Here is a 25,741-nt window from a genome sequence, read left to right as displayed (position 1 = left end):
ATTAAAGAGACCCAGAGAAATATAATGCTGATTTGTTGTTGCTAACTAGAGAATGTCTAATTCAAGCTCATTTCCAGAAAAAAATACATAAATGTGTCTGTATACATATATACAGTCATACAATATGTGACATTTTACACACAGTATGTCAGCTAAGCACTACAGAAAAACAAACAAACAGAAGAAGGATGGGATAGGTCTGAGCCATGACCAGAATAAAGGAAGTGAATCGTATGGTGCTCATGTAAGAACACTCAAAGCAAAAAGATCAAGGCGGTCTCCTCCTGAAGAGAACACATGCCTGCTTTGATGGAGTAACCAAGAAGAAGTCAAGATGGCTGGAATAAAGTGAATGTTGACATGGCTAACATTTGAAAAATAAAGAGGGGCCCATAAAATGAAGAATGTTGTGATCATTTGGGCAGATTTGGGTTTATTCTGAAAGAGACGGATAGCCAATGGAAAGGTCTGAGGAGGAGTATGTGATGTGACTTTTGGTTTAAAAGGATTATCCCAGTTTGCTGTGTTGCATAAGCTCATGATCCTCAAATTGAAATACTGTACCCTTAGATGCATGTAGTAGCTACAGGTATATTGAATTTTAGGATAAGTTATGTACATACTTCTAAAGGGTAACACTTACCCTTAAAGATATGGGGGAAATAATTACTATGTTAGAAAAAACAAATAAATGTTTTTTAAAAATTATTGTGAAATTCCCATTATATTAAATATAAAACAAGACAATTTATATTTCATGTTTTCCTTTATTTTAATTTTTTTATATTTTACTGCTTTCACTTCAAATGTAGACAATATATACATGTGCATAAGCACTATTTTTTTTAAATCAGAGATATTTATATCACAGATCGAGGTATTCATGACAATGAACATAATGCTGTGGAAAGAAGAAAATTGTAATTTATATGCCATGATTCAAAAAAGTAATATTTGTTCATAATACCAAATGATATGACATTCCTACAATTTTTATACCCTATATTTGTGATTTTTCAGGTCCTAGAGTTATGAGTTCAGTTTTCTTGGCCACCAGCAGTAATTTAGTAGAAAATTTGGGAAAAAAATCCATGATTTATGCATCTTGAGAGTTTATAACAGGGTCCTATGTTAATACAGAAATTTTATAAAATGAAATGGTTTTTGACATACATTAAAATAATTTGACACAGCAAGTCACTTTATTTGTGCAGTGTTAATTATATATACATTTTTAAGTACAAATGCATCATTATGACACTGTTGAAATGGAAGTAAGATAAATTTATGGATCCAAGTTTCTTCTGACTAGGCTATTAAAGAACTCTAGGTAAGTTGCTGGAAATGGGCTGTGGTTTCCTCATCTATTCAATGGGGCACAATCTATGTATGAAAGTTCAGAAATGAGATAATGTATAAAGTCTAAAAGAAAGTAACTTTTAAAATACTTCTGTTATTAAACAAATCCATCAGTATTGTAGCTTCTGGGCAACACTTATGAGACTATTTCTAAAACTTTGTGGAAATGGAATTGAAAGACAAGTTCATTTTGGTGAAAAAAATCAAAATCTATGCAAAACCTTTTTTTTTTTCTTAAAGACTATTTATTTGAAAGTCAGAGTTATACAGAGAAGAGGAGAGGCAGAGAGAGAGGGAGGTCTTCCATCTGCTGGTTATCTCCCTAATTGGCCACAATGCCCAGAGCTGCACCGATCTGAGGCCAGGAGCCAGGAGCTTCCTCTGGGTCTCCCACGTGGGTGTGGGGGCCCAAGGACTTGGGCCATCTTCTACTGCTATCCCAGGCCAAAGCATAGAGCTGGACAGAAGTGGAGCAGTCGGGACTTGAATGGGTGCCCATATGAAATGGTGGCACTGCAGGTGGTAGGTTTACCCTCTATGCCACAGTGACAGCCCCCATAGTCTTTTTATAACATGCATTTTCATAAAACTTTTGAATATACCTCATATGCATGTATTCCAAAATCTTTTGCACAAAAATAAACTTATCTTTTAATTTCACCTTTTCTTGAACCAATTTTTTTTAAGATTTATTCTATTTATTTGAAAGGCAGAGTTACAGAGAGAGGCAGAGACAGAGAGGTCTTCCATCAGCTGGTTCACTCCTCAGATGGCCGCAACATCCAGAGCTGCACTGATCCGAAGCCAGGAGCCAGGAGCTTCCTCCAGGCCTCCCACGTAGGTGTAGGGGCCCAAGGACTTGGGCCATCTTCCACTGCTCTCCCAGTGCATAAGAGAGCTGGATCAGAAAAGGAGCAGCCAGGACTAGAATTAGCACCCACATGGGATGCTGATGCCTTAGGCCAGGGCATTAACCTGTTGGGCCACAGCACTGGCCCCTTCTGGAACCATTTGAGACAGCCTCATCTCTCTCTCTCTCTATACACACACACACACACACACACACACACACACACACACACACATATATATATACCACTTTGTAGAGAAGTATAAGCCATATATATATATGTATATGTATATGTATATGGCTGTTTAAAATGGTTCATATAAGAGAATATATTACTCTTATATTACTTAACTATTTTTCTACTAAATATCATCACTTATTCTGGCTGATCTAGGACTTTTTAAGAAATATATTTTGTTCATTTGTAAGGCAGAGAGAAAGAGAGACAGAGACAGGAATATCTCCCATCCCTCCCCTAATCTCTCCTAGTCAAAAGTAGGCCAAGCCAAAGCCAGGAGTCTGGAATTCAGTCAGGGTCTCCCAAATGGGTGGCATAAACTCAAGTACTTGAGCTATCATTTGCTACTTCCCCAGGTGAACAATAACAGGAAGCTGGAATGGGGATTGTAGCTGGGACACCAACCCAGGTCCTTTGATAGAGGATGTGAGCATCCCAAGTGATAACTTTACTGCTGCATTAAGTTCCCATCCCCTGATCTATCTATAGGACTTTTAAAAGTAAAATTTATATCAACTCTTACAAAGACTACTGTAGACCTACAACCAACCCATAAATTCAGCACCATGGACAGCAGAGTGAAGGGCTGTCTTGCTGCATGAGTAAATCTATAGAGAATGTTAGTTCATATATCTGCCTCCAAATTAAATCTTATAGTGGAAATACAGAGAGCAAGAGTACCTATGTTTTATTTCAAAATTTTTAAAGTGAATTACGTGCTGAGAGAAACTATGGTTTTAAACTGGAGTTATTTATCATCTCTTTCTAAAAATTCATTTTTGCTCCTATCCCTCTAATAAGATACAATTACACACTATAGTATATGATAATATCCCAATTTTGTGCAGCATACTGTTTTATATACATATATTTTGAAACGATTTAAGAAGCTTGCATTTTCAAGTTTATCTTTTAGTCATTTCCCTCTCCTACATTAACTTTAAGTCCACAGCATTCCTCCCAAGCAACAATAACAAAGCAACACAGTATTTCTCTAATAACAAAAGTTATACATCTCCACAGAGTGGAGTTCAGTAACAAAAAAAAATTGTCATATAAAGTTAGTATTGTAGAAAATAAATATTATCTTTTCAGATGGTAGCTAACATTAAGTAAGTCTTAAGATAAGCATTAAATTTTTATGATACAATGGAAAGTTTTGATTTAGTTTCAACATAAGGTCAACAAATCTGAAATATATGCAGCTTTTCATAGTATTTCCAAAATTTAGAGTTATAAATTTCAAAGACTTATCCCATAATCCTTCTTAAATACTTAGCTTATCATTATTTAAGGTAGTTATCAAATGAAGTGGGATTATGGGCTATACACTGTTTAATCATACTTCTAAATACTGCATTGCCACAGAAATTTGAAGTAAAATGGTTCCACTTTTGACCAGGAGATGGAGCTGTCATGTAAGATGCAGCCTTATATTTATTTATTTATTTTTCCAATTTAGCATGCTGTTTTCTCACAGACAGTGGGTACCATCGAGTGAGTGTCAGAGCAGAAAGCTAAGGCAGGAGCAGAGAGAAAGCCATGGTCGTCTTTCTTTCTTTTCTTTTCTTTTTTTCTTATTTAGTGAGGATATAGCACGTTTGAGATTGTACTTTCTGCTCTAGTCAGAATTCTAACGAACCTCACTGGAGACCATTATATTCAACACATTCATGGATTCTGTGCTCTGATTTACCATTCCTCTTATTTCAGGTAAGCCAGCATGATTCTTGCTCTGGTCTTTCATGGAATTGTTGACTATTTTAATAATGGTATTTTTTTAAAAAAAGATCTGTGTTTTGTAAGCTTGTGCTCAGATCTAAAAGATTTAAATGCTCTAATTCTAGCGATTATGCATCTAAAAATATTCCTGGGCTCAAATGAGCTCTGATTATGACATATTGTATTTTAATATGTCGTTGGCTTTCTAGTCTTTAGCATCCATTGATGGCTATATTTGTTTGCTTTAAAATGGCAAAGCTTTCAAAGTGAAGGATGCATCTTTCTCTCACAAGGAAATGCTGCTCATGCTCCTTAATGTGGTGAACAAATTGTAGAGATGTAATGAAGCAGATTAACATGGCAGTGGCCCTGCCAAAGCCTGGGGCTGAGGCTTCTAATAGCAGCCTCAAAGGTACGCCAGCCTCCTGAACCCAAAGGCCTTTAAAACACTTCCTGCTGGCTATCATGGCACAGATTATTTATGCTTTCATTTTTACCTTTTAGAAGCAATATGTAAGTCATTACTCTCACATGAATGCAGATTTACGTAATGTGTTTAGTAGACTTGGGATGATAGTACAGACACACTCCCTCCTCCAGAACTGATGTGAGGAGTGAACTAACAACAGATTAATTGCTGTGGAGGTGAATTGTCCTTAGATTTTGGTAGATTTTTGATGATAGATTACTGTCATTTGAGATAGCTGATATTGTAGAAGGTGCTCATATTTTAAATTATTTTAGGTCATGTGACTTTAGCTGTGTTGAAGAGTGGAATGACTCAGGAGGTGGAAATTGCATACAACAGCCTTGATTCTCTGCTGCTTCTCATGATTCTCTGAAAACCTCCTTTCATTAATATTAAAACCATAGGAAGAAATAGAGCCTTCACTTAAAAGCCACTGATTTCTATTTAGATCAATACTGTGTGAATTTTAAAATATTTTAAAATACTTTTTGTAAAATTATTTCTAAATGTTTTGCTCCCTCCTCTTGTGGAAAGAGCTCTGTGTGTGTGTGTGTGTGTGCATGTGTGACGGTGGAGGTGGCAAGCTGTAGAGTTGGATGCTTCAATGTATTTCTATCTCAGTCATCGTTTTCCTATAAAGAGGTACTTGTGCTATGTCAGAGGTTGTGACTGCTATGGAGATAATTTAGCTACATGGAATGATTTTGTAGAATGGTTTGCATCACTGAGAGGGAGAAGTATGTGTTCTGTTAACATGTGAAATCTATAAGGAGTTTCAGTTCCACATAGTTCCATATATGTGAGAATTTTTAGAAGCACAGATTTTTTAGCATTTGTTCATCTTATTATTTAAGGGAAAGCAACTGTGGTTGAGAGATTAAGTGGATCTTCTGGAGTCATATTCTAAATTAGAATCAGGCAAGGCTAAAGCACTGGCTGACAATTTTCAGTATGTTCTGTAGCAGTAAGGCAATTTACCTTTAGTGTGAACATGTCCAGATGGTATAAACTAGGTGTGCTGATATTCACTTTGTGTGTGTGAGTGTGTGTGTGTGAGTGTGTGTGTGTGTAAGAGAGATAGTGTACAGGTTGTTAATAAATGGCATATTACATGTCATCCTCAGTTTTCTGAAGATTCCTAGCAAAACATCTAAATTAGCAACTATGAAGACTCTGTTCCTTAGTGTTCTCTTTTCACTATGATATGAGGTACACCATTCTACCTTATGCCCACAAATTACGTGAAGGACCACATAGTAGGTCACAGCCCTATTTTTCCTACCCAGTACGTTGGACGGTTCATATAATCTGTTGACACTTAAAAGAATATCATCTCAGGCTCTGGTCTTCCCTTCTGTCTTGCCCACTTATGAGGCTTAGGCCCCACCCTATGTCCTCATTCTCTTAAAACAATAAGGGGATTAAAATATGTCACCTCTTCATACAAAGCATATGGAGTACCACATAGCTACCAAGAACTGTTCATGTGAGAGATTGAGAAACACAGTCACAGACTTTACCTTAAGGAGTTTAAAGTGGAAATGTATGTGCAGAACTATAACCATGGTTCAAAATGTGATAAACATCAAAATGAATGCAGAACAAAGTTGAGAAAAAGAATGGTACAGAATCAGGAACAGGGGCCGGCGCTGTGGCGCAGTGGGTTAACGCCCTGGCCTGAAGCGCTGGCATCCCATTTGGGTGCCAGTTCTAGTCCCGGCTGCTCCTCTTGCCATCCAGCTCTCTGCTATGGCATGGGATAGCAGTAGAAGATGGCCCAAGTCCTTGAGCCCCTGCACCCATGTGGGAGACCTGGAAGAAGCTCCTGGTCCCGGCTTCGGATCGGCACAGTTCCGGCTGCTGCGGCCATTGGGGAGTGAACCATTGGATGGAAGACCTCTCTCTCTCTCTCTCTCTCTCTCTCTCTGCCTCTCCTCTCTCTGTGTAACTCTGACTTTCAAATAAAAATAATTAAATCTTAAAAAAAAAAAGAAACAGGAACATCTAAGCTGTGCCAGGCACTAAGCTCCATTCAGGGCATTTAGAATCAACTAATAGTCACAATTTCTAAGCACAAAGAGCCCAGAGTACAGAGAAAAAGATTGTAGAAAAATAAGATAGCTAAATTAGATCTTTAAGAGTGAGTTGGATATAAGTAAGTAAGAACAGAAAGTTTCCCATACCAGGCAGAGAGGTGAAATAAACAAATGTGAGGAAATGGGGATTGACTACAGGGCACTGTATGAGAGTACTATGGAGAATCATAGATGAGCCAATCTGAGTTAAGGCCTCTTCTGTTATGGTGATGGTGTGATTGCTGCTTTTCCTCTGGGGCAGCAAAAGTAAGAATGATAAATTTTATTCCTGACAGTATGAATTTAATATACAGACACATACTCTCACATCGAGATGTTCTGTAAGAAACTGAGATCTTTCATGTCCAAATATCCTATTAAAAGATTAACGATGAATATGTGGATCCATCTGAAGTTGTTGCAAGTATTAAGACTTACATTAGTAAATTTCACTGAGGATTAAAAATGAAGGGAATATAACTGGAAGCATAATGTTAAAATTTGAGCAATAAAAGGAATCCAGAAGCACTATTAATTAATTGTGGAAATGTCATGAAAGATGTTAGAGGGATAACAATCTGATAAGAGATAAAGTGAGTAAACTGAATACCAAAACAGAGATCAACAACCAGAGGAAATCTATAAACAAGAAATATAAGGTAGAGCTTTGGACTAAGTTATTATTAGGTCAGAGATAAATTTTAAGCGAAGAGATTTAGTAGATTGGCAGAGACAGGGTCTCTGGTTGGGGATCATATAGAAAATGAAAAAGTTGAGGAACATAGTTAAATTTCAGGGAGTTCACCAGGAAAGGTAAGAGAATTATTTTATAATTTGAGAAAGAAGTTACTATTGAAGGAAATTGGACTTTTGTTAGAATTTGAGAAACCTAGGTCTCTTCCTAAAGAGAAATCAAGCAAGGAAGAAACAAACAATACATCAAGGCCCTGAAAGAGACAGGACATAAATATTCAAAAAATATTTCTTCTTCTACAGGAGTAATTGGTGGGTAACACTATAGAGAAAGGTGGGTGAAACCCACTTTGGATGGCCTGTTCTTGTAAAGTAAATTATTTTCTGTGAGATAAAATATCTCTTCTGTTTAAATCAGCTGGTGCCTCAGAAATGGCTATTTGTGGCATATGGACATTCTGGAAGAAATAACTAATCCTTAGTAGCAAAACACTTTCCAGCAGAGCGTAGTTTAGCTGCTTTCATCCTTGAATTGGAGATGAACAGCCCAACACTGTTTCATTTTGGCTTACTGTTCAGTTATCTATTTATTATTTAGAATGACCTGTTTAATGACAAGTTCTGTTTAAAAGCTGCACTGGATTCAATGAACCATGTCTAATAAACGTATCTAGTTTGATAATTAGAAGCTGTTTTTCCAGTATCTGAAATAATTCAGGCTTTTTTCTTCTTTGACTCCCTTAATTTTTTTAGCACTGTCACCAAGAATTTCATAGGAAGAGAAGAAAGTCAGTGTTATCACAAACTTCCTTCCCTTAAAGGAATTAGCCTCCTTTATTAAGCTTCATACCTCAAGTTCTTTGTTTTGACTTTTCTGCTATCAGTTTCAGCATCGTCTCTTGTCTTTGCTAGAGCTGGTCTTCTTTAGAAATTCTTTGTATTCGTATATCATTAGGGGCAATGTGAAGCCTTGAAGGAGGCTCAAGCCTAGATGAAGAATTATGTCTGTCCTACTTGAGTCTTTTGAAAGACTATCCTCAGTTCAGACATACTCAGTTCAGTTTAGACGTGGTGGAGCAGAAATGTCATGCTCTTGATTCTGCATCTGACTCAGTTCTGCTAAATGGTGATCCTGGCAGTCAGAATGAGAAGGGCATGGGAAGATATGTGGGTGGCTGAATAGATGGAAATGGCTTTCCTTCTCTCACGTGTAATCTGGGGCAATGTTGGAGAGGCAGACTTCTCTATACTCCTCAGTGTCTTGTTCTTCCTCGGAGGGTCATCTGGATATTCTCATCACTATGTCATCCAGCTTCTCAGGTCAGTAAAGGAAAGTGCCTTTATTTAGCTCAAATTCCCAGTTATTAATAAAATAAACATTAATTCCTATCTGTATAAATCACATTCTTATTGACAGCTGTGGAATTCATAACCCTTATCTATCTCATAATTTTAATGTTTCACTTCACCTTTGCTTGGACATCAGCATGGACACTTTGGGGCATAGAATGGGGTATCTGATGATTTAAGATGGAAACACTAATGCAAAGCGAATTCCATTAGTATGTGCTTCATATACACAAGGAGCTCAAGAACAGTGTTCAGTACCAGAGGTTCTGAGGTGACTGCCAAGCCTGAGGCTAACTTAACTCATCACTTTTCAGCCTGGAGATCTTTCAATGGCATTCAAGTCTATGTTTGGTTCTGTGTTAATTCTTTTTAAAAAGTATCTAATTTATATTGTAAGTTTACAATAAATCATAGAAAACACAAAGCAAGTTTAGACTCATATTTTTAACGATTCTTCTCAAATAAACATGCTAAAAGTTACACATCAAGGTTTTCTAAAGTTTCTTTTTAGAACTTTTGTAGCAAAAGTCACAAATGCTTTTTTAAATGTTTGTTTATTTGTTTTCATCCACCTGAAAGAAGAGGCAGGGAGAGATATATCTTCCATCTCCTGGTTCACTTCCCAAATGATAGCAAAGCCAGGGCTGGGCCAGGCTGAAGCCAGGAGCCAGGGAACTGGGCCAGGCTGAAGCCAGGAGCCAGGGAACTCCATCTGGGTCTCCCATAAGAAGGTCAGGGACCCAAGTACCTGAGCAATCATCCACTGCGTTCGAGGATGCATTAGCAGGAAGTTGGATCATAAGTGGAATATCTGAGACTTCATTCAGCACTCTAATATGGGATGTAGGTGTCCAAAGTGGTGGCTTAACCTGTTGTACCACAATACTAGGCCATAATACTTTTAATACCAGCCCCAAACCACTTTCAGAAGCTGCCAATAGAAAATAAACCACGCTGCTTTTCCAGATTTTATTAATGCATTTTAATCAGTGTGCTTTAAATACTTTTATATGTTATATACAAGTTTATCACAAAGGGAAAGCAATTTTGAAAAATAAGCTCAGGAAATTTGAATATAGACTTCAGTTTTTTTAAAAAGATTTATCTGTTTATTTGAAAGTCAGAGTTACACAGAGGGAAGGAGAGGCAGAGAGAGAGAGAGAGAAATCTTCCATCTGCTTGTTCACTCCCTAATTGGCCACAATGGCCAGTGCTGTGCTGATATGAAGCCAGGAGCCAGGAGCTTCTTCCAGGTCTCCCATGCGGGTGCAGGGGCACAAGGATTTGGGCCATCTTCTACTGCTTTCCCAGTTCATAGCAGAGAGCTGGATCAGAAGTGGACCTGTTGGATCTCGAACTGGCGCCCATATGGGATGCTGGCACTGCAGGCGGCATCTTAACCCAGTACACCACAGTGCCAGCCCCTAGACTTCACATTTTTAAATACTGTGAATTTTTATTTTGCTAACAGCCACTCCACATATCTAGAACACAAAGTTAATATATCCCCTTGTTTTTAAAAATATAACAAAAGTAAAGTTTATTTAAAAACGGTTTGGTTATGTTGGTCAAGGATCTTACTTAGAATTTCAAAAAGAAATAAGTCATAATGCCAAAGAAGGCAAATAAGATCATTAATCATAAAAATGTGATTAACTATTTTGGTCCTCACCTGCAGTAGAACTCTATGTGGTTTGTTACCTATAATTGGTTATGTCCCCAAATTATTAATATTTGTCTTGGCACTTAGAAGAGAAAGATATGTCAAAACCATACAATTCTTATTATAGCATAGTCTTATGATTATTCTCTTATTTGTTGCTGTTAATCTCTTACTGTGTTTAATTTATAAATGAAATTATCACCGGTATGCAGGCATAGGAAAAAATGATATATATAGGGGTTATACTACCCTGGTTTCAGGCATCTACTAGACATCTTGGAATGTATTCCCTGAGGATAATGGAAAGACTGTATTTTGATTTTAAGGAGTATCAGCATTTTATGTACATTTTGATGATAATAATAAATATCATGGATCGTAAAATAATGCCTATTGAGATATTAACTCTAGCTGGCAAAAGATGACCATCCCCAAGAACACAATATGAGATATGATTAAGATTGAAAAGTAAAAGCTCTTAGCTTTTATCTCTATGTCCCTACAGTATTCACACATTAGTATCATTTTATCCATATTTAATTGGGGTTGAGAAAAATTGATGATTGATTGAATCAGAGAAGATGGACTTCGTGAATCAAAAATGTACATTTTCCTTGGTAATACTCCATTGAACTTTTCAATAAAGGCCTTTATTTGAAAAATATATAATGATTAACACTCTTAATAAGGAAATGTTCTACCATTTAGTCTTTTATAAATTTGTAATATGCTCTAGAAAAATGATTTAATAATCATGAGCATTTAAGTATATTTTATCTATTAGAACTATTAAAAGGTTTTGAAGGTAAGAAAATCATAATTGTAGTTACCTTTTTTATTCTACTTGCTAAAAAATAATCATAATCATGTACTAGAATAAAATAAATTTAGGAAGCAATCATCTCAAGAAATGCATTGAATTGCTAAATTATTACTATAGTTTTGAATTATTAAACTTCATTGATGTCAATGATTAGTTGGGGTTATAACATACTTTCAGCATGAGCATGTCTTGGAGGCATTAACATATAAATATGCAATCACATGTTTATGTAATTGTGCCTTCTACATCTTGTGTTGAATGATTTGTGTGGAAAAATGAAAAGGGAATAACACAATTGCTATTTAGCATGTGGAAAGAATAGTGGATTGGTTGGAATATTAGGGGGAAAAGGAGTTTATTACAAGATCATAAGAAAAGAACTGACAGTATCTCCCTTATCCATTTGATTCAAACCCTGGCAACTCTGTTTCTGATCCAACTCCCTGCTAATCTACCAGGAAATCAGCTGATAATAGCTCAAGTACTTGAATTATTGCCATCCACACAGAAACCCAGGTGGAGTTCCTAGCTCCTGGCTTCAACCTGGCCTAGGCCTGTCAGTTGCAGTTATTTAGGCTGTCAACCTGTAGATGGAAGATTTCTCTGTCTCTATCTCTACCATCTCTATGTCTGTCAGTCTACTCTTCAAATAAATAGATAAAACTTTTTTTTCAAGTGAAATACCTAAGACAGAAGCAAGCCAAATAGGGGTAATGGTGACACTATTTCTTTATCAGCCCAGGATCACCAGGTAGGACGTTTTCCACCTTGTTCATGTCTCCCCTGGACTAAGCAGCTAAGGCAGTCCAGCAACTGTCACGCAGCCAGAATCCAGCAGAGCAGTGCTCAGATCTGCACTTGCTGTTTCCTGCATCAGCAATCCTGGAAGCTGAAGGTCTAGTTATATACACAGAATGATTATAATTATCTAAGCCAGGATGGAATTTGTTAATAATTTTTCCAAAACAAGTGTAAACTAGGAATGTTCCAGGAAAAATGGAATGTAAGGTCACCCCCATTTGTAAGAGTAAAAAGGAAGTAAAGTTAGAAGAGAATTCTGCTATGTTTATCATTAAAACGTCTACACAAATAAATGGTCCATGATGTGTGTGCTTAGGAGTCAGAAAGTAAAATAGTCCACCGATTAAATAAAAAACATTCAGAGAAACTTCCCCCATGGTTAGCCTTGGTAGATTCACCAACTGAAATTTCTTTTTCTTTTTTAAATTTATTTGACAGATAGAGTTAGACAGTGAGAGAGTCAGAGAGAAAGGTCTTCCTTCCGTTGGTTCACCCCCCAAATGGCCACTATGGCAGTAGCTACAGCGATCCGAAGCCAGAAGCCAGGTGCTTCCTCCTGGTCTCCCACGTGGGTGCAGGGGCCCAAGCACTTGGGCCATCCTCCACTGCCTTCCTGGGTCACAGCAGAGAGCTGGACTGGAAGAGGAGAAACTGGGACTAGAACCCGGTGCTCACGTGGGATGCCGGCGCCACAGGTGGAGGATTAACCAAATGAGCCACGGCACAGGCCCTAGACCAACTGAAATTTCTAATGACTCTTTGTGGAATTCTTAGAACACCAGAAATGAAAGGACTTCAAGAATTTTGAGCCTGAATGTCCAGAAAAGTTAACAGTGTACATAAACAACTGTGTTGCTAAATTGTATATATTGCTGTTATTAGCTTCAGACAAGTTGAACTTGAGAAACCCTTTTGTATTTGAATCTAGCTTGTGCACAGTCATTCATGGAGACTTTTATCAAGAGTTTCTGGCACGAGTCTTGTAGCCTCAAACCAGTAATTTCCTACATGCCCAGCAATTTTTAAGGTGAAATGAACCTACTAAAATAAACATAATTAATAATTCAAAACTTATGAGAATTATCCAATATGGTAACTTGGTGGACTTGAGTGAATATGGAACTCCTTTAGTAACATCTAAATATTCTAGATAAAATACAATAAGACCATTTTTAATACATTCTCAAGCTCATAATAAGCAAATGTAAGCCTCCATATTGTATAGCAAGACAACCAAAAACTTGAATGAGAAACACAAAAGCTTATTCAGGGATATGAGTAGTTGAAGGAGGTATATAATATTGAGAAAAATCTCCAAATGCCTATGATGTTTAGTTTTAGTATTTGTACAAATATAAGTGCATTAGTGCATTTTCCATTGCTATAACTAAATGCCTCAGTATATCTAGTTATTAGATCACAACTCACAGTTTGGAGGTTGAAAGTCCAAGTTAGGGCAGCCCCCTTGGTCCTTTCTTGTGAAGGTCCCTTTGGCTGTGATACAAGGTGGGACAAAGAGCAAGGAAGGGCCAGCCTGGCTCCTTTATAACAGCCAGCTCTCAGAGGAACTATCTCACTCTGGGAGACTGGCATCAATCCTTGTGAGTGTGATGACTGCCTTGCCCAATCATTTCCCACTAAGCATCACCTTTGCTCCCTATCACATTGCGATGCTGGGGACCAGTCTTCCAACACATGAAACTTGGGGGACACACTTAAACCATAACCAGTACAGATGAGGTCTTATCCCTCTTATAGAGTTGAATTTGAAAACTCTTATAGAGTGGAAAGCATCCAAGAGTAGTAGTCTCACTAAAATAAAAATTAGAAAACATAATCTGCTTATCCAGGAATACAAGGAAACTTGTATTTCCCTTATCTTTTAGGATATTAAAAATGCCTTTAACAAATAATTAAACACTTAGACTGGATGAAATAGGTTTAACATCTGAAAATATTTTATTCTGTGGGAAGGAATTTCTCAGTGTCTAAGTCAATATAGAAATCGTGTTAGACCAACGACACTGCGGAATGGCTGACAGAAGCGAATTATGAAATAGTAAAGGTAAGTTTCTCAAATTTTATATCTATAAAAAACACCAAAATCACTCAAGAAAAACTGACAATAAAAAATTACAAACTACATGAGAAATAAACTACTGTAAAGAATCCATGGGGACTCTACATAGTTTAAGGAAAATACATATTATTTAAATACTATAAACATGAATTTCATTTTTTATACCGAAGTAAACTTACTTTTAAATTCCACTTTTCCATGAACTTTCTTAAGTATCCTCATGTTCAAGAGACATAACAAAGATATGTGGAGAGTGCTAGAATCTCAGAAACTTGGGTAGTGAAATTATCTGAAATAAACGTTTTAAAAAAGAGGTAAGGAAATACAGCTATATGTTCAAACCAAAAACTTATGAAATGAAACTAAGAAAACATTGAAAAGAAACCAGCTAAAAATTTTGCAAATGAGAATGACTAGAGTGATCTCTGGACTCAACTATAGAGTTAGTGTCTCTCCATTTTCTATACTGTACTATTTAGAAGTATTTCACCACACCTTATTCTCAATTAAGAAAAGAGGAGTTATGCACGCCTATCTCGGGGGTACAGTATGTACATAAATTATTTGAACTTTTCACACAGGATATTTCTCCTCTACTTATTTATTTATTCAGTCATTTATATGAGTATGGAGTTGCAATTATTTATTTTACACTTTGAGTTAAAATCAATTTAACTTTATTTTGTTCCTCAAATTGCTCCGATTTCAGCCAGTGGATGCTCTTTCAGCTTATTCTGTACAATCTTGATCTACTTTCACCAATATGGCTATTAGGTGGATAAGAAAGGCTTGCAATTCAGTCTGGATCTCCCACATGGGTGGTAGTGACCTGAGTACAACTACCTGCTGCTTTCCAGGGCACACTTCATTAGAAAGTTGGAATTAGAAGCAGAGAGCCATGACTCAAACACAGACACTCCCATATGTGATGCAGGAATCCCAAGTGGTATCTTAACTGTTGCTCCAAACACGTATCCTTGATTTTTTTTGGAAACACAATTTGAATAAAACTTATGAAAATACAACATATTTATATAGAATTATAAATGTGGCATCAAATTTGTGGGATAGTTTGGTAATTCTTGTTCTTTGGTAAGATGATTTCCTATATTGGTATATATTCAGTTGTATACTCCTTGAAAGGCACAGTTCTAGGTATCTGAGGTATACTGGAGACTATACAGTACTTCTGTTATCATTAAATTTGCATTCCTACTGGAAAAATTAATTACAAAACAAATAAGTGAACAAAGTGCTTTCAGAGAGTGAATTAACACAATAAACAAGATTTTAAAAAGCAACATTTAGAAGAATATGATTGGGTAAGGCATGAACAGCTAGTTTTGGCTATTAGGATGGTGTCATTGAAGAGGTGACATTTGCGCTAAGATGTTTTCAGTTATGAGAAGACCTAGAGTTTTGTTGTTTTGAAGAGAAGAAATTGTGTATGCAAAAGATGTAAGGAGAAAGTCCAAATCTTGTTGGAGTTCGTCAATTATCACAAAATTTCATTTTTGTTCAAAGTTCAACAGAAAGCCATCTGTAGGGTCTAATGAAAGACTGACATACCCTGATCTGTGCTTTTAAGTGACCATCTTGATGCTGTAGAGAATGGATTATAGAGAAGCATGATTTAATTATTTTCAAGATTGGCACTATAATAAATATTTCAATAATCTATATGGTAGCTAAGCTTTTATATAATTTTTTACTGTGTTCTTATAATAAAGTTCTACTCCTTGAGTTGCTGGAATAAAGGATATGCACATTTTCAAGATTTTATATGAGTACTTTGCCAAATAGAGTGTAGCAGTTTATGTTTTCTATCATATTGTGTACAAATGTCCATTTATTTCTAAGTTTTCCATTTATTTCTAAGTTTTCAATAGTTGAAAATAGAATCCATTTGATTAACTGGATTAAAAACTTTGCCTATGATTTTTATGAGAATTTGTACGATTCTTCAGTTTTTCCTATTGTGACATTTAGTTGGCCTATATGAAACTTTTATATTTTAAATACATCATTTAAAAATAAACTCTAGGGCAGGAGTTCAATATAACAGGTAAGATGCTGATTAAGATGTCCATATCCCATAAAGGAGTATCTGAATTCAACTCCAGGCTCTAGTTTCTAACTCTAGTACCTGCTAATGCAAACACTTGGTGGCAATGGTGATGGCTCAAGAAACTGAGTTCCTGTTACCCATATGGGTGACCTGGGTTGTGTTTCCAGCTCCTGGTTCCAGGCCCAGCTCAGTGCCAGTCCTTAAGGGCATTTGAGGTAAGAATGTGAACTGGCAAACAAGAGATCTCTCTTTCCTTCTTTGTCTCTCTCTCAAGTAAATAAATGCAAATTAAAAAAAAGAACACAAACTCTCTATCATGTTTGTCATAACCATTTTCCAATCTGTAGTACCTTTTAATATTTTATGGCTTATACACATGTGATACATAAATTATATAATTGTATTATGTTATAAATTATATATAATAATATGTGTATGTACATATAATTATATATAATTCATATAATGTGCACATGTACATAATATGTATATGTGCATATAATTATATATAATTTATACTATAATACATATTTAATATATTAAATATTATATTATATGTACATATACATATATAACTTTCTTGAGTTCTGCATAGTAGAATAGTAGGAAGCACTACTTATCACAAGGTTACATAAGTATTCATCATTTGGGGGGTTTTATTTTGAAAGTTGTAGCTTATGTAGTTTCTATGTTAATAAATTATCTGTGATCAAGACCAACATTTAAAAATAATGGTTTGTCCTCCATCTAGCGGTGCCAGCACACCGGGTTCTAGTTCCAGTTGGGGCGCCGGATTCTGTCCCGGTTGCCCCTCTTCCAGGCCAGCTCTCTGCTGTGGCCCAGGAAGTCAGTGGAGGATGGCCCATGTGCTTGGGCCCTGCACCCCATGGGAGACCAGGAGAAGCACCTGGCTCCTGCCTTCGGATCAGCGCGGTGCGCCGGCCGCAGCGCGCCAGCCGTGGCGGCCATTGGAGGGTGAACCAACGGCAAAGGAAGACCTTTCTTTCTTTCTCTCTCACTATCCACTCTGCCTGTCAAAAAAAAAAAAATGGTTTGTCAAAATTTCCGAGATTATTTTAGTGGCAATATAATATAATAAGCCTTTTAATGTGCATGGGATTTCACATCAGGTTTAGGTTCACTTAGATGTGAAATATTATAATATATTTTAATATCCAATATGAACTACTTCCGTTGCTCTTCTTTATCAAAATGTGGTTGCTACATTGTCATTTTTAATTTATATTAATTGATATTACAAAATTTACAAAAATTCAATTTTAGTAAAAATATAGATATGTGAGCAATTTCTGGAAGATAACAATACCAATATTTAAGAGATGCTTATATTTAATTTTTTTTTTCTTTTTTGAAAGACACAAAAACAGAGAGACACAAACGGAAGGAGGAAAAAAGGAGAGAGAGAGTGAGAACGAGTGAGAGATGGAGAGGGAGAGAGCATCCCCATCCATTCCTTCATCCTACCTGCAATGGCCCCTGGCAAGGGGCCAAAGATGGATGCCAGGAATTTGACCCAGATTTTTCACTTCATTGTCAGAGATCCAATTACTTCAGCCAACACTGCTGCCTACCAGGTTCTGCATTAGCAGGAAGCTGTAATCAAGAGCTGGAGCTACAAATTAAGAACAAGCAAGTAGACCAAATGCCCACACCGAGATGCTTATCTTTTGATCCAGCATTTCTACTTTGAGGATGGATCTAAAAACATACTGACATCACAGTATTCATCAATTCATCACAACCTTGTTTGTAAGGAGTAAAAATCTTGAATGACCTACATATCTATGAGCAACCATAGATTTAATCAACTGTAGTCATCTATAAAACTGATATCATGAATAACTTTAGCTGTTTATATACAGATACATAAAAATAATCAAGAAATATTGTGAAGTGAAATAAGCAGTATCATAGTACTATGTATGCTACTATCCAATTTATGGGAAAAAAGAATGAAAAGGAAAGAAAGCCCTACCAAAGATTCATATATGGATTTCATAATGTCATATATATATATATATATATATATATATATACATTAAGTGCATACAAATGTTCATAAAAATTTTTGGATTAGTATTACAAGAACTTATTAATGATCATTGCTATTGAGGTCTGTATGAGGAAATGTATAGGATTTTTAATTCATTTTTTTTCCTCTATTCAATTTGCATCTTTTACATTTAAAAAGTCATTCTATTTATTTGGGAGGCAGAGAGACACAGACAGAGAAATAGAGATCTTCCATTCTCGGTTCATTCCTCAAATGGCTGCAACAGCCAGGACTGGGCCAGACCAAAGCTGGTAGCTGGAAAGTCTATCTGGGTCTCCTACTGAATGACAGGGATCCAAGTATCTGAGCCGTCACTGCTGCCTTTAAGGTCACATTAACAGGAAGCTATGAATCAGGAGCTCGAGCTGAGACTGGAACCCTGGCACTCCAGTGCATGATGTGGGCATTTTAACTGGTGACTTCACCACCACCAGGCCAAATGCCTGCCTCTCAGTTTGCATTTTTAAAAGTATTCACGTGCTTCTTTTATAGATTAAAATTACAAATCAAATGTTCTCCCAAAAATGTTTCCTTTGATGTTTAAATGTTATAATTTATATCAAAGTGTTTTTATTATAAGACATATTGTTTATATATGACTTATTCATCTTTATTCCAAGTGAGAGTGTTCTTCAAGTGATTTATTTGTGTTTTATTCTTTTCAGATCTCTTTTTGGTAAAATATTTCCGTTCAAATATAAGAGCAAAAGCAGCATAAAATATGTATTCAAATTATTTCCACACACATAACCTGATCTCCCAACCACTAACTTATATCAACCACCCCTGCTTCTGTCTAAAATAATCTCTAGATCTAATTCTTCTTACCTACACAAAGGCATCAGTTCAGTAATGTTTTTCTCTATCCCACAGTAATAATTGTAGCTCTTTACTTTATCAGCATATAGGTATATTATTATTATTGCTCCTGTATTTAAAGAAGTTGTCTTCTTTCATCAACCAATTATGCATTACATTCCTTCTCATTGCAACAATCTTATAAAATGATAAATATTTATTAAATATTAATTATTAAATAATATTATTAAAAATAATACTTATCAAATGTTTTGCTATATTCCCTTTCTCTATTTCTGTACAGTTATTTTATTTTTAATCCTCTTTAATCAGGTTTTCATTCTCAGTATTTTACCAAAACAGATATTGATAAGAATTCCAACATTGCCGTATTATCATTTTCATGGTCTATACTCACTCTTCATCCTACTTGGGCAACTAGCAATACTGGACATAGTCCATTTTTGCTTCCCCAAGAATGCACTTCTTTTCCATGGATTCTGCCATGGATTCTGGGAACAGCACATGATCTTCTTTTTTTTTTTTTTTTGACAGGCAGAGTGGATAGTGAGAGAGAGAGACAGAGAGAAAGGTCTTCCTTTGCCGTTGGTTCACCCTCCAATGGCCGCCAAAGCTGGTGCGTTGCGACTGGCGCACTGCGCTGATCCGAAGGCAGGAGCCAGATGCTTCTCCTGGTCTCCCATGGGGTGCAGGGCCCAAGGACCTGGGCCATCCTCCACTGCACTCCCAGGCCACAGCAGAGAGCTGGACAGGAAGAGGAGCGACCAGGACAGAATCCAGCGCCCTGACTGGGACTAGAACCCAGTGTGCCGGCACCGCAGGTGGAGGATTAGCCAAGTGAGCCGCGGTGCAGGCTGACAGCACATGATCTTAACTCTTATCTTTTTCACAGTCACTTTATTCTTTCCAGACTTCATTAGCTGGGATTGTCTCTGGTTCCATCCATTCTTTTCTATCTACATCTCCTTTGTGATCCCATTGAATAATATGGATTTAAATGCCACATAAATAATGATGACATTCAAGAATTTATGGCTAGTTTTCTGTTGAACTAGACTTACACGCCTGTGTTTTGACATTTTAATTGGGACATCTAATAGAAATCTCAAAGCTATCATGCCCTAAACCAAATTTCTGATCTTTTCTTTCCTCAACCAACCTGTACCAACCCTAGCCATCTGCTTCTTTGCTAGGAAAGCAACTACAGTCTCTCTGATCCTTGGGCTAACATATCTACTTTCACCTTTAATTATTATTTTTCTCATATCCCATATTCAGTCTCCCAGGAATTGCTATTGATTTGAACAGCAGAATATTTCCACAATCTGACAATCTCCTACCACTTTCAATTGTTGCTACTCTTGTTAAGCCATCATTAAGTCTTTCCTGGATCTCTTAGTTTCTTAACTGAAATTTAATCTTTATTTCCTTTGCCTCATCATCTATTTCCAAAAAAGCCAGTCAGAAGGAAGGTTATGCCGTATTTCCCCCAAACCCTGTATCACCCAGTTTTCTCAGAGTAAAAGCCATATTTTCTACTAAGATCCTGTGTGGTCTAGTCTCCATGCTATTATTCCAATTTATCTCTATTTTCTCTTCCCCTTAATCACTTATACTATTTCTTGAATATTCCAAGAACACTCATTTGAACTGTTTCTTCTGAGTTGCGAAGCTTTTGCCTCTAATATTTGCATTGACAACCTGCTCCTGTAGTCCCTGTCCGTGCTCAAATGCCATTTCTAAATGACGCCTGTTTTGATTATTCTACTTAAAGTCTCACCTCCCTTCTTCTGATCCTCTAAATTCTGCTGTACTTTCTTATCCTTTGCTTTCTTTTGTTCTTCTTTATATATTTCATTTCTTCTCTAATTACAATTGTTATCACCTTGTAGTACTCTGCCACTTTCTATGTCCTCCATTGGTAATGTAAGCTCCAAATAGGTGGAGATTATTACTGTTTCACAAATGCTTACAATGGTTCTTGACACGTAGAAAGGACTAAATATGTTTGTTGAATAAACAAATGAAACTCATAAACTTAACTTCATTCATTTGAGCATATTAATGGATGCCATGCTTTCTTTTTCCTTTTTAGGGGGGCTGATCCACACTTGCAAATGTCCAGTATAAACTATCTGATTCTTAATTTAGTATTCATGTCAGTAAGAGTGAAATGAATATTACTGTCATAAAACAGGCCTTATAAGAGAATAAGTGCATCATTAAAACTGACAGATGTTTTATTCATAATTTATATAACACACATGTTCCTGGGTAATTCCTGAAGTGAAGTTGTGCACTTTATGAGAACAGACATTGCATGTTACAGTCCACCAACATATACAGTATCTACATACTGTCTTCCATAGGTGATCTTTTTCTGCCAATCTCTATTTACTTAAAAGCTCAAACAAGATACTTTTTGAATTTCTTACTTTTGCAAAATAACTAGCTCTACTTCAACTGACTCTTTGATATAATGCTCAATAGTGTGCTCTAATACAAGCACCTTAAATAGCTTTTAAATTTAGTATTGGAGTGGGCATTTGGACTAGTAGTGGTTTAAGATGCTGGCTAAGACATCCACATCCATTCCAGAGTGCCTGGGTTTGAGCTCAGGTTCTGTTCCTAGTTCCTGCTTCCTGTTAATACACACCCATGGAGGCAGCATTTGATGGTTCATGTGGTAGGGTTACTGCCACCCTTGTTGGAGACCAGGATATAGAATTCCTGGCTCCAAGTTGCTGCCTGGCCAAGCTCTGGCTATTACTTATTTTCAAAAATTCAACCAATAATATACAAAGACCTAGCTTCTATAGAAGGAGTGAAATACACATTGCAATATTCTTCCAACATCATAATGGCAATGAGTGCATATTTTTCAGAAATTTCAAACACTTAATTACAGATTTATTTGAGAAAACATCTTACTCAGCCAAAAAATTTAATCTATCCTCATGCTCTTATTTTCCCTTGTTCTGGTTTCTCAGATTCCTGATGTTGGTTAACTCTGCTAAGGCATCCTACTCATTTTTAAAGATTATAAAGAATTATGAGTGAGACAGAATATGAGTTAGTAAATCACTATAGTGAATTTTACAACTCAAAACATTCTTTTAAAAGTGGGTTTTGGGCCAGCACTATGGCGAGCATGTAAAGCTGCCACCTGCAGTGCTAGCATCCCATATGGGCGCAGGTTCGAGTCCTGGCTGCTACACTTCTGAACCCAGCTCTCTGCTTTGGCCCGGAAAAGCGGTGGAAGATGGCCCAAGTCCTTGGGCCCCTGGACCCACACGGGAGACCCAGAATAAGCTCCTGGCTCCTGGCTGTGGATCTCTGCAGCTCCAGCCTTTTGGCCATCTGGGTGTGAACCAGTGCATGGAAGATTTCTCTCTCTCTCCCTCTCTCCCTCTTCCTCTCCCTCTCCCTCTCTGTTACTCTGCCTTTCAAATAAATAAATATTTTTTTAAAAAGTTTTTGAATGTATTTTAGTGTATACAATCTGTTTAATTTTTAAAAAGATTTTATTTATTGGTTGACAGATTTACTTGAAAGGCAGAGTGACAGAGAGAGTGAGAGGGACAATGAGAGGGAGAGAGACAGACAGAGATGGAGAGGGCTTCTATCCTTTGGTTCACTCCCCAAATGGTTGCAATAGCTGGGTTTGGAAAAGTCAAAGCCAAGAGCCTCAAACTGCATCCAGGTCTCCCATGTGTGCCGCAGATGGCACAAGTACCTGAGCCATCATCTGTTTCTTCCCCAGGCACATTAGCAGGGAACACAGTTGGAAGCAGAGCACCCAGAGCTTGCACCAGCTTGCTAGTATGGGATGCTGGTGTCATAAGCAGCAACTCAACACACTGTGCCAGAATGCCAGCCTACTATCTCAGTTTTAGTGACAATGTGTCTAGTAAATGGAGAGAAATGGAATTTCAGGGGCAAGAAATAGAAATAACAAGAAATAGAAATAGACTCACCAAAATGTAAGCAATTCCAAGCTAAACAAAAACAAATGAAAGAAGGCATTCGTTGGGTATAGCATGACTCTTAGACAAGGGCAAATGTCTGGGATATTCTCATATTTAGATGGTAAGAGTTAATGGACCATTGATGATATTGGAGGTGAGGAGATTGACAGAAAAAAAATTCGAAAATCCCAATAATAAAAGAAAAATATCAGATGTATGCATTTTCCATTGAAACTTTCAATAAGAGCATGCCGATAGTTTGTCTCAGGAATTTCATTGGAAGTACTTTGTATGTTCATGTCATATGTCTATGGTGTAAAGTTCTCTAGGTCATGAGTGAGGATAAGGTATATATTCCGTAGATCCCTCCTTACTATATTTCCATGGTAAGTTATAAAGGCCACAGTTCCTCCAAGAGTCCCCTGTTCCCAGTGGGTTCCAGAGATTATTTCTCCCATTCACTTCTTGCTGTTGTAAATCCTAGGATGCACCATGATTTGTTGAATTCCCTTAACTCTGTCCTACCTTTGTGAATAGTCTCTTCTTTCTCAGTTTCTTTGTGAAATTCTTCTGTCTGTATATAACATCTGGTTTTTACTAGGACATTGTCTAATAATATAGCTAACATTTACAGAATATTTACTGTATTACAGACACTATTTAAAAATTTATATCAATAAGTTATTCAATCCTATGAGTTACATATTATGGCCACATTTAAAAATGAGGATTCTCTAAGAACATAAAGTTTAAATAAACATGAGGGTCACATCGCTTTAAATTTCTAAGCCAGAATAGAATCCAGGGAATGGGCCTCCAGAGCTGAACTTAGATGTGGTACGAAACTGACTAATATACTTATTTTGTTAAGGAATACAAATATCATAAGTACAACTTTAGGAATACAGTTATTCTTCCCACCATACCCACCCTGCCATCCACACTCCCACCCCTCCTCCTCTTCTCTTTCTCCTTCCCAGTCCGATTCTCCATTAAGATTCATTTTCAATTCACTTTGTACACAGAAGACCAGCTCAAAACTAGGTAAAGATTTCAACACACACACACACACACACACACACACAAACTGAAAAAAACTGTTTGGGAATGAGTTTTACAGTTAACTATCATAATACAACTCATTGAGGACAAATGGCCTGCATGAGTAGTTAGTGCACAGTGACTCCTGTTGTTAATTTAACAATTAACAGTCTCATGTATGACATCAGTGACCACCCGAGGCTCTTGACATGAGCTGCCTAGGATATGGAGGCCTTTTGAGTCTACACACTCCATCAGTATTCAGACAAGGCCATAAGCAAAGTGAAAGTTCTTTCCTCCCTTTAGAGAAAAGTACATCCTTCTTTGATGGCCACTTCTTTCCACTGGGGTCTCACTCACAGAGATTCTTCATGTAGAACTTTTTTTTTCCCCACAGTGTCCTGGCTTTCCATGCCTGAAATGCTCTCATGGGCTTTTCAGATAGACCAGGAAGCTTTAAGGGCTGAATCTGAGGTCAGAGTGTTACTTAAAGCGATGGTCATTCTATGAATCTGCTGTGTGAACTGCTTCCTATGTTAGAACATTCTCTCCTTTTTAATTCTATTATTATTACCAGGCACTTAATCCTATTTATATGATCTCTTTAACTCTTAATCCTATCTATGTTCACTTTAACACTTAATGTGATCACTTTAACGATTAAGATGACATTTTTACGACCAAACTTAATGGAATTTGGAGTCTCATGACAAATTTTTAACCTGTACCCTTAGAAGTAAGTTCATAGTAATGTATACAAAACTATACAGCTTTATATACTTCTAAAGATATTCTCCTAATTTTGGTGTCTACACAAATTCCACAGTTACACTCTAAGGACAGAAAGATGTGTAGAAAAAATTCATGAAAATTTAGTTCACTTATAATAAAACTAGGCACAGAAGATTAAGAGTTTTGGATTTGAAAATAGTCTACATACAAAATTTACATATGTGAATACTTCAGATAGTAAGTATTTTAATTCTTAAACAAAATGTAAAAGAGTGGTATAGAATTTTCTTCAACATATGAAGGAAAATTTTATTACTACAAACATCATACAAATTAATTGAAAACTACATGTGCTGTCTATATCATTTTCAGTTATCTAAAATACACGAAAGAGGGGTGAGTATTGTGGTACAGCCTTCCAACTTGAGTTCCAGCTCCCTATCCTCCTTATGCAGCTTCTTGCTAATGTGCCTGGGAGGAAGTAGATAATGGCTTAAGTGCTTGGGCTGCTGACACCCATGTGGGCCACCTTGATGCAGTTTCTCACTCCTGACCTCAGCCTAGCTTAGGCACACTCTAGTAGGCATGTGAGGAGTGAACCATAGTATGGAAGAGATTCTGTCTCTCTCCCTCTGTCTGTCACACTGCCTTTCAAATAAAATTAATTAATCTTTCAAAATATAGGAAAGAAATTAAAGATAAAACATGTAATGTTTTAATCCTTAAAGATTTTATAAATATATTTTACTTGTCAATTATCTTCCTGAAAATGTATATTACCTTTTTTGTATTTAATTTATTTATTTGAGAGGCAGAGAGAGTGCATGCTCCCATCTGGTGGTTCATGCCTGAAATACCAACAGGCTAAGACAGAGTTGAACCCTGGAGCCAGGGAGATGGCAGTAACCCAGTTACT

At 36.7% G+C, this 25,741-nt stretch overlaps 1 protein-coding gene across 6 annotated transcripts in view; it reads left to right on the top strand.

Annotated features, from left to right (window-relative positions):
• Positions 1 to 3,919: 3,919 nt before the first annotated feature.
• SCN2A (sodium voltage-gated channel alpha subunit 2) overlaps positions 3,920 to 25,741 on the top strand; it is a 132,472-nt gene continuing 110,650 nt past the window's right edge. For all 6 annotated transcript variants that reach the window (XM_070071536.1, XM_070071534.1, XM_002712241.3 and 3 more), the window contains exon 1: positions 3,920 to 4,160. The gene's annotated coding sequence lies outside the window, so the exon portion shown is untranslated. The remainder of the gene's footprint in view (positions 4,161 to 25,741) is intronic.

This window comes from Oryctolagus cuniculus, chromosome 3 (assembly GCF_964237555.1).
Source record: "Oryctolagus cuniculus chromosome 3, mOryCun1.1, whole genome shotgun sequence".
Lineage (NCBI taxonomy): Eukaryota > Metazoa > Chordata > Mammalia > Lagomorpha > Leporidae > Oryctolagus > Oryctolagus cuniculus.
The sequence above is the reverse complement of the archived record's forward strand: the minus strand, read 5'-3'. Positions and strand labels throughout refer to the sequence as shown.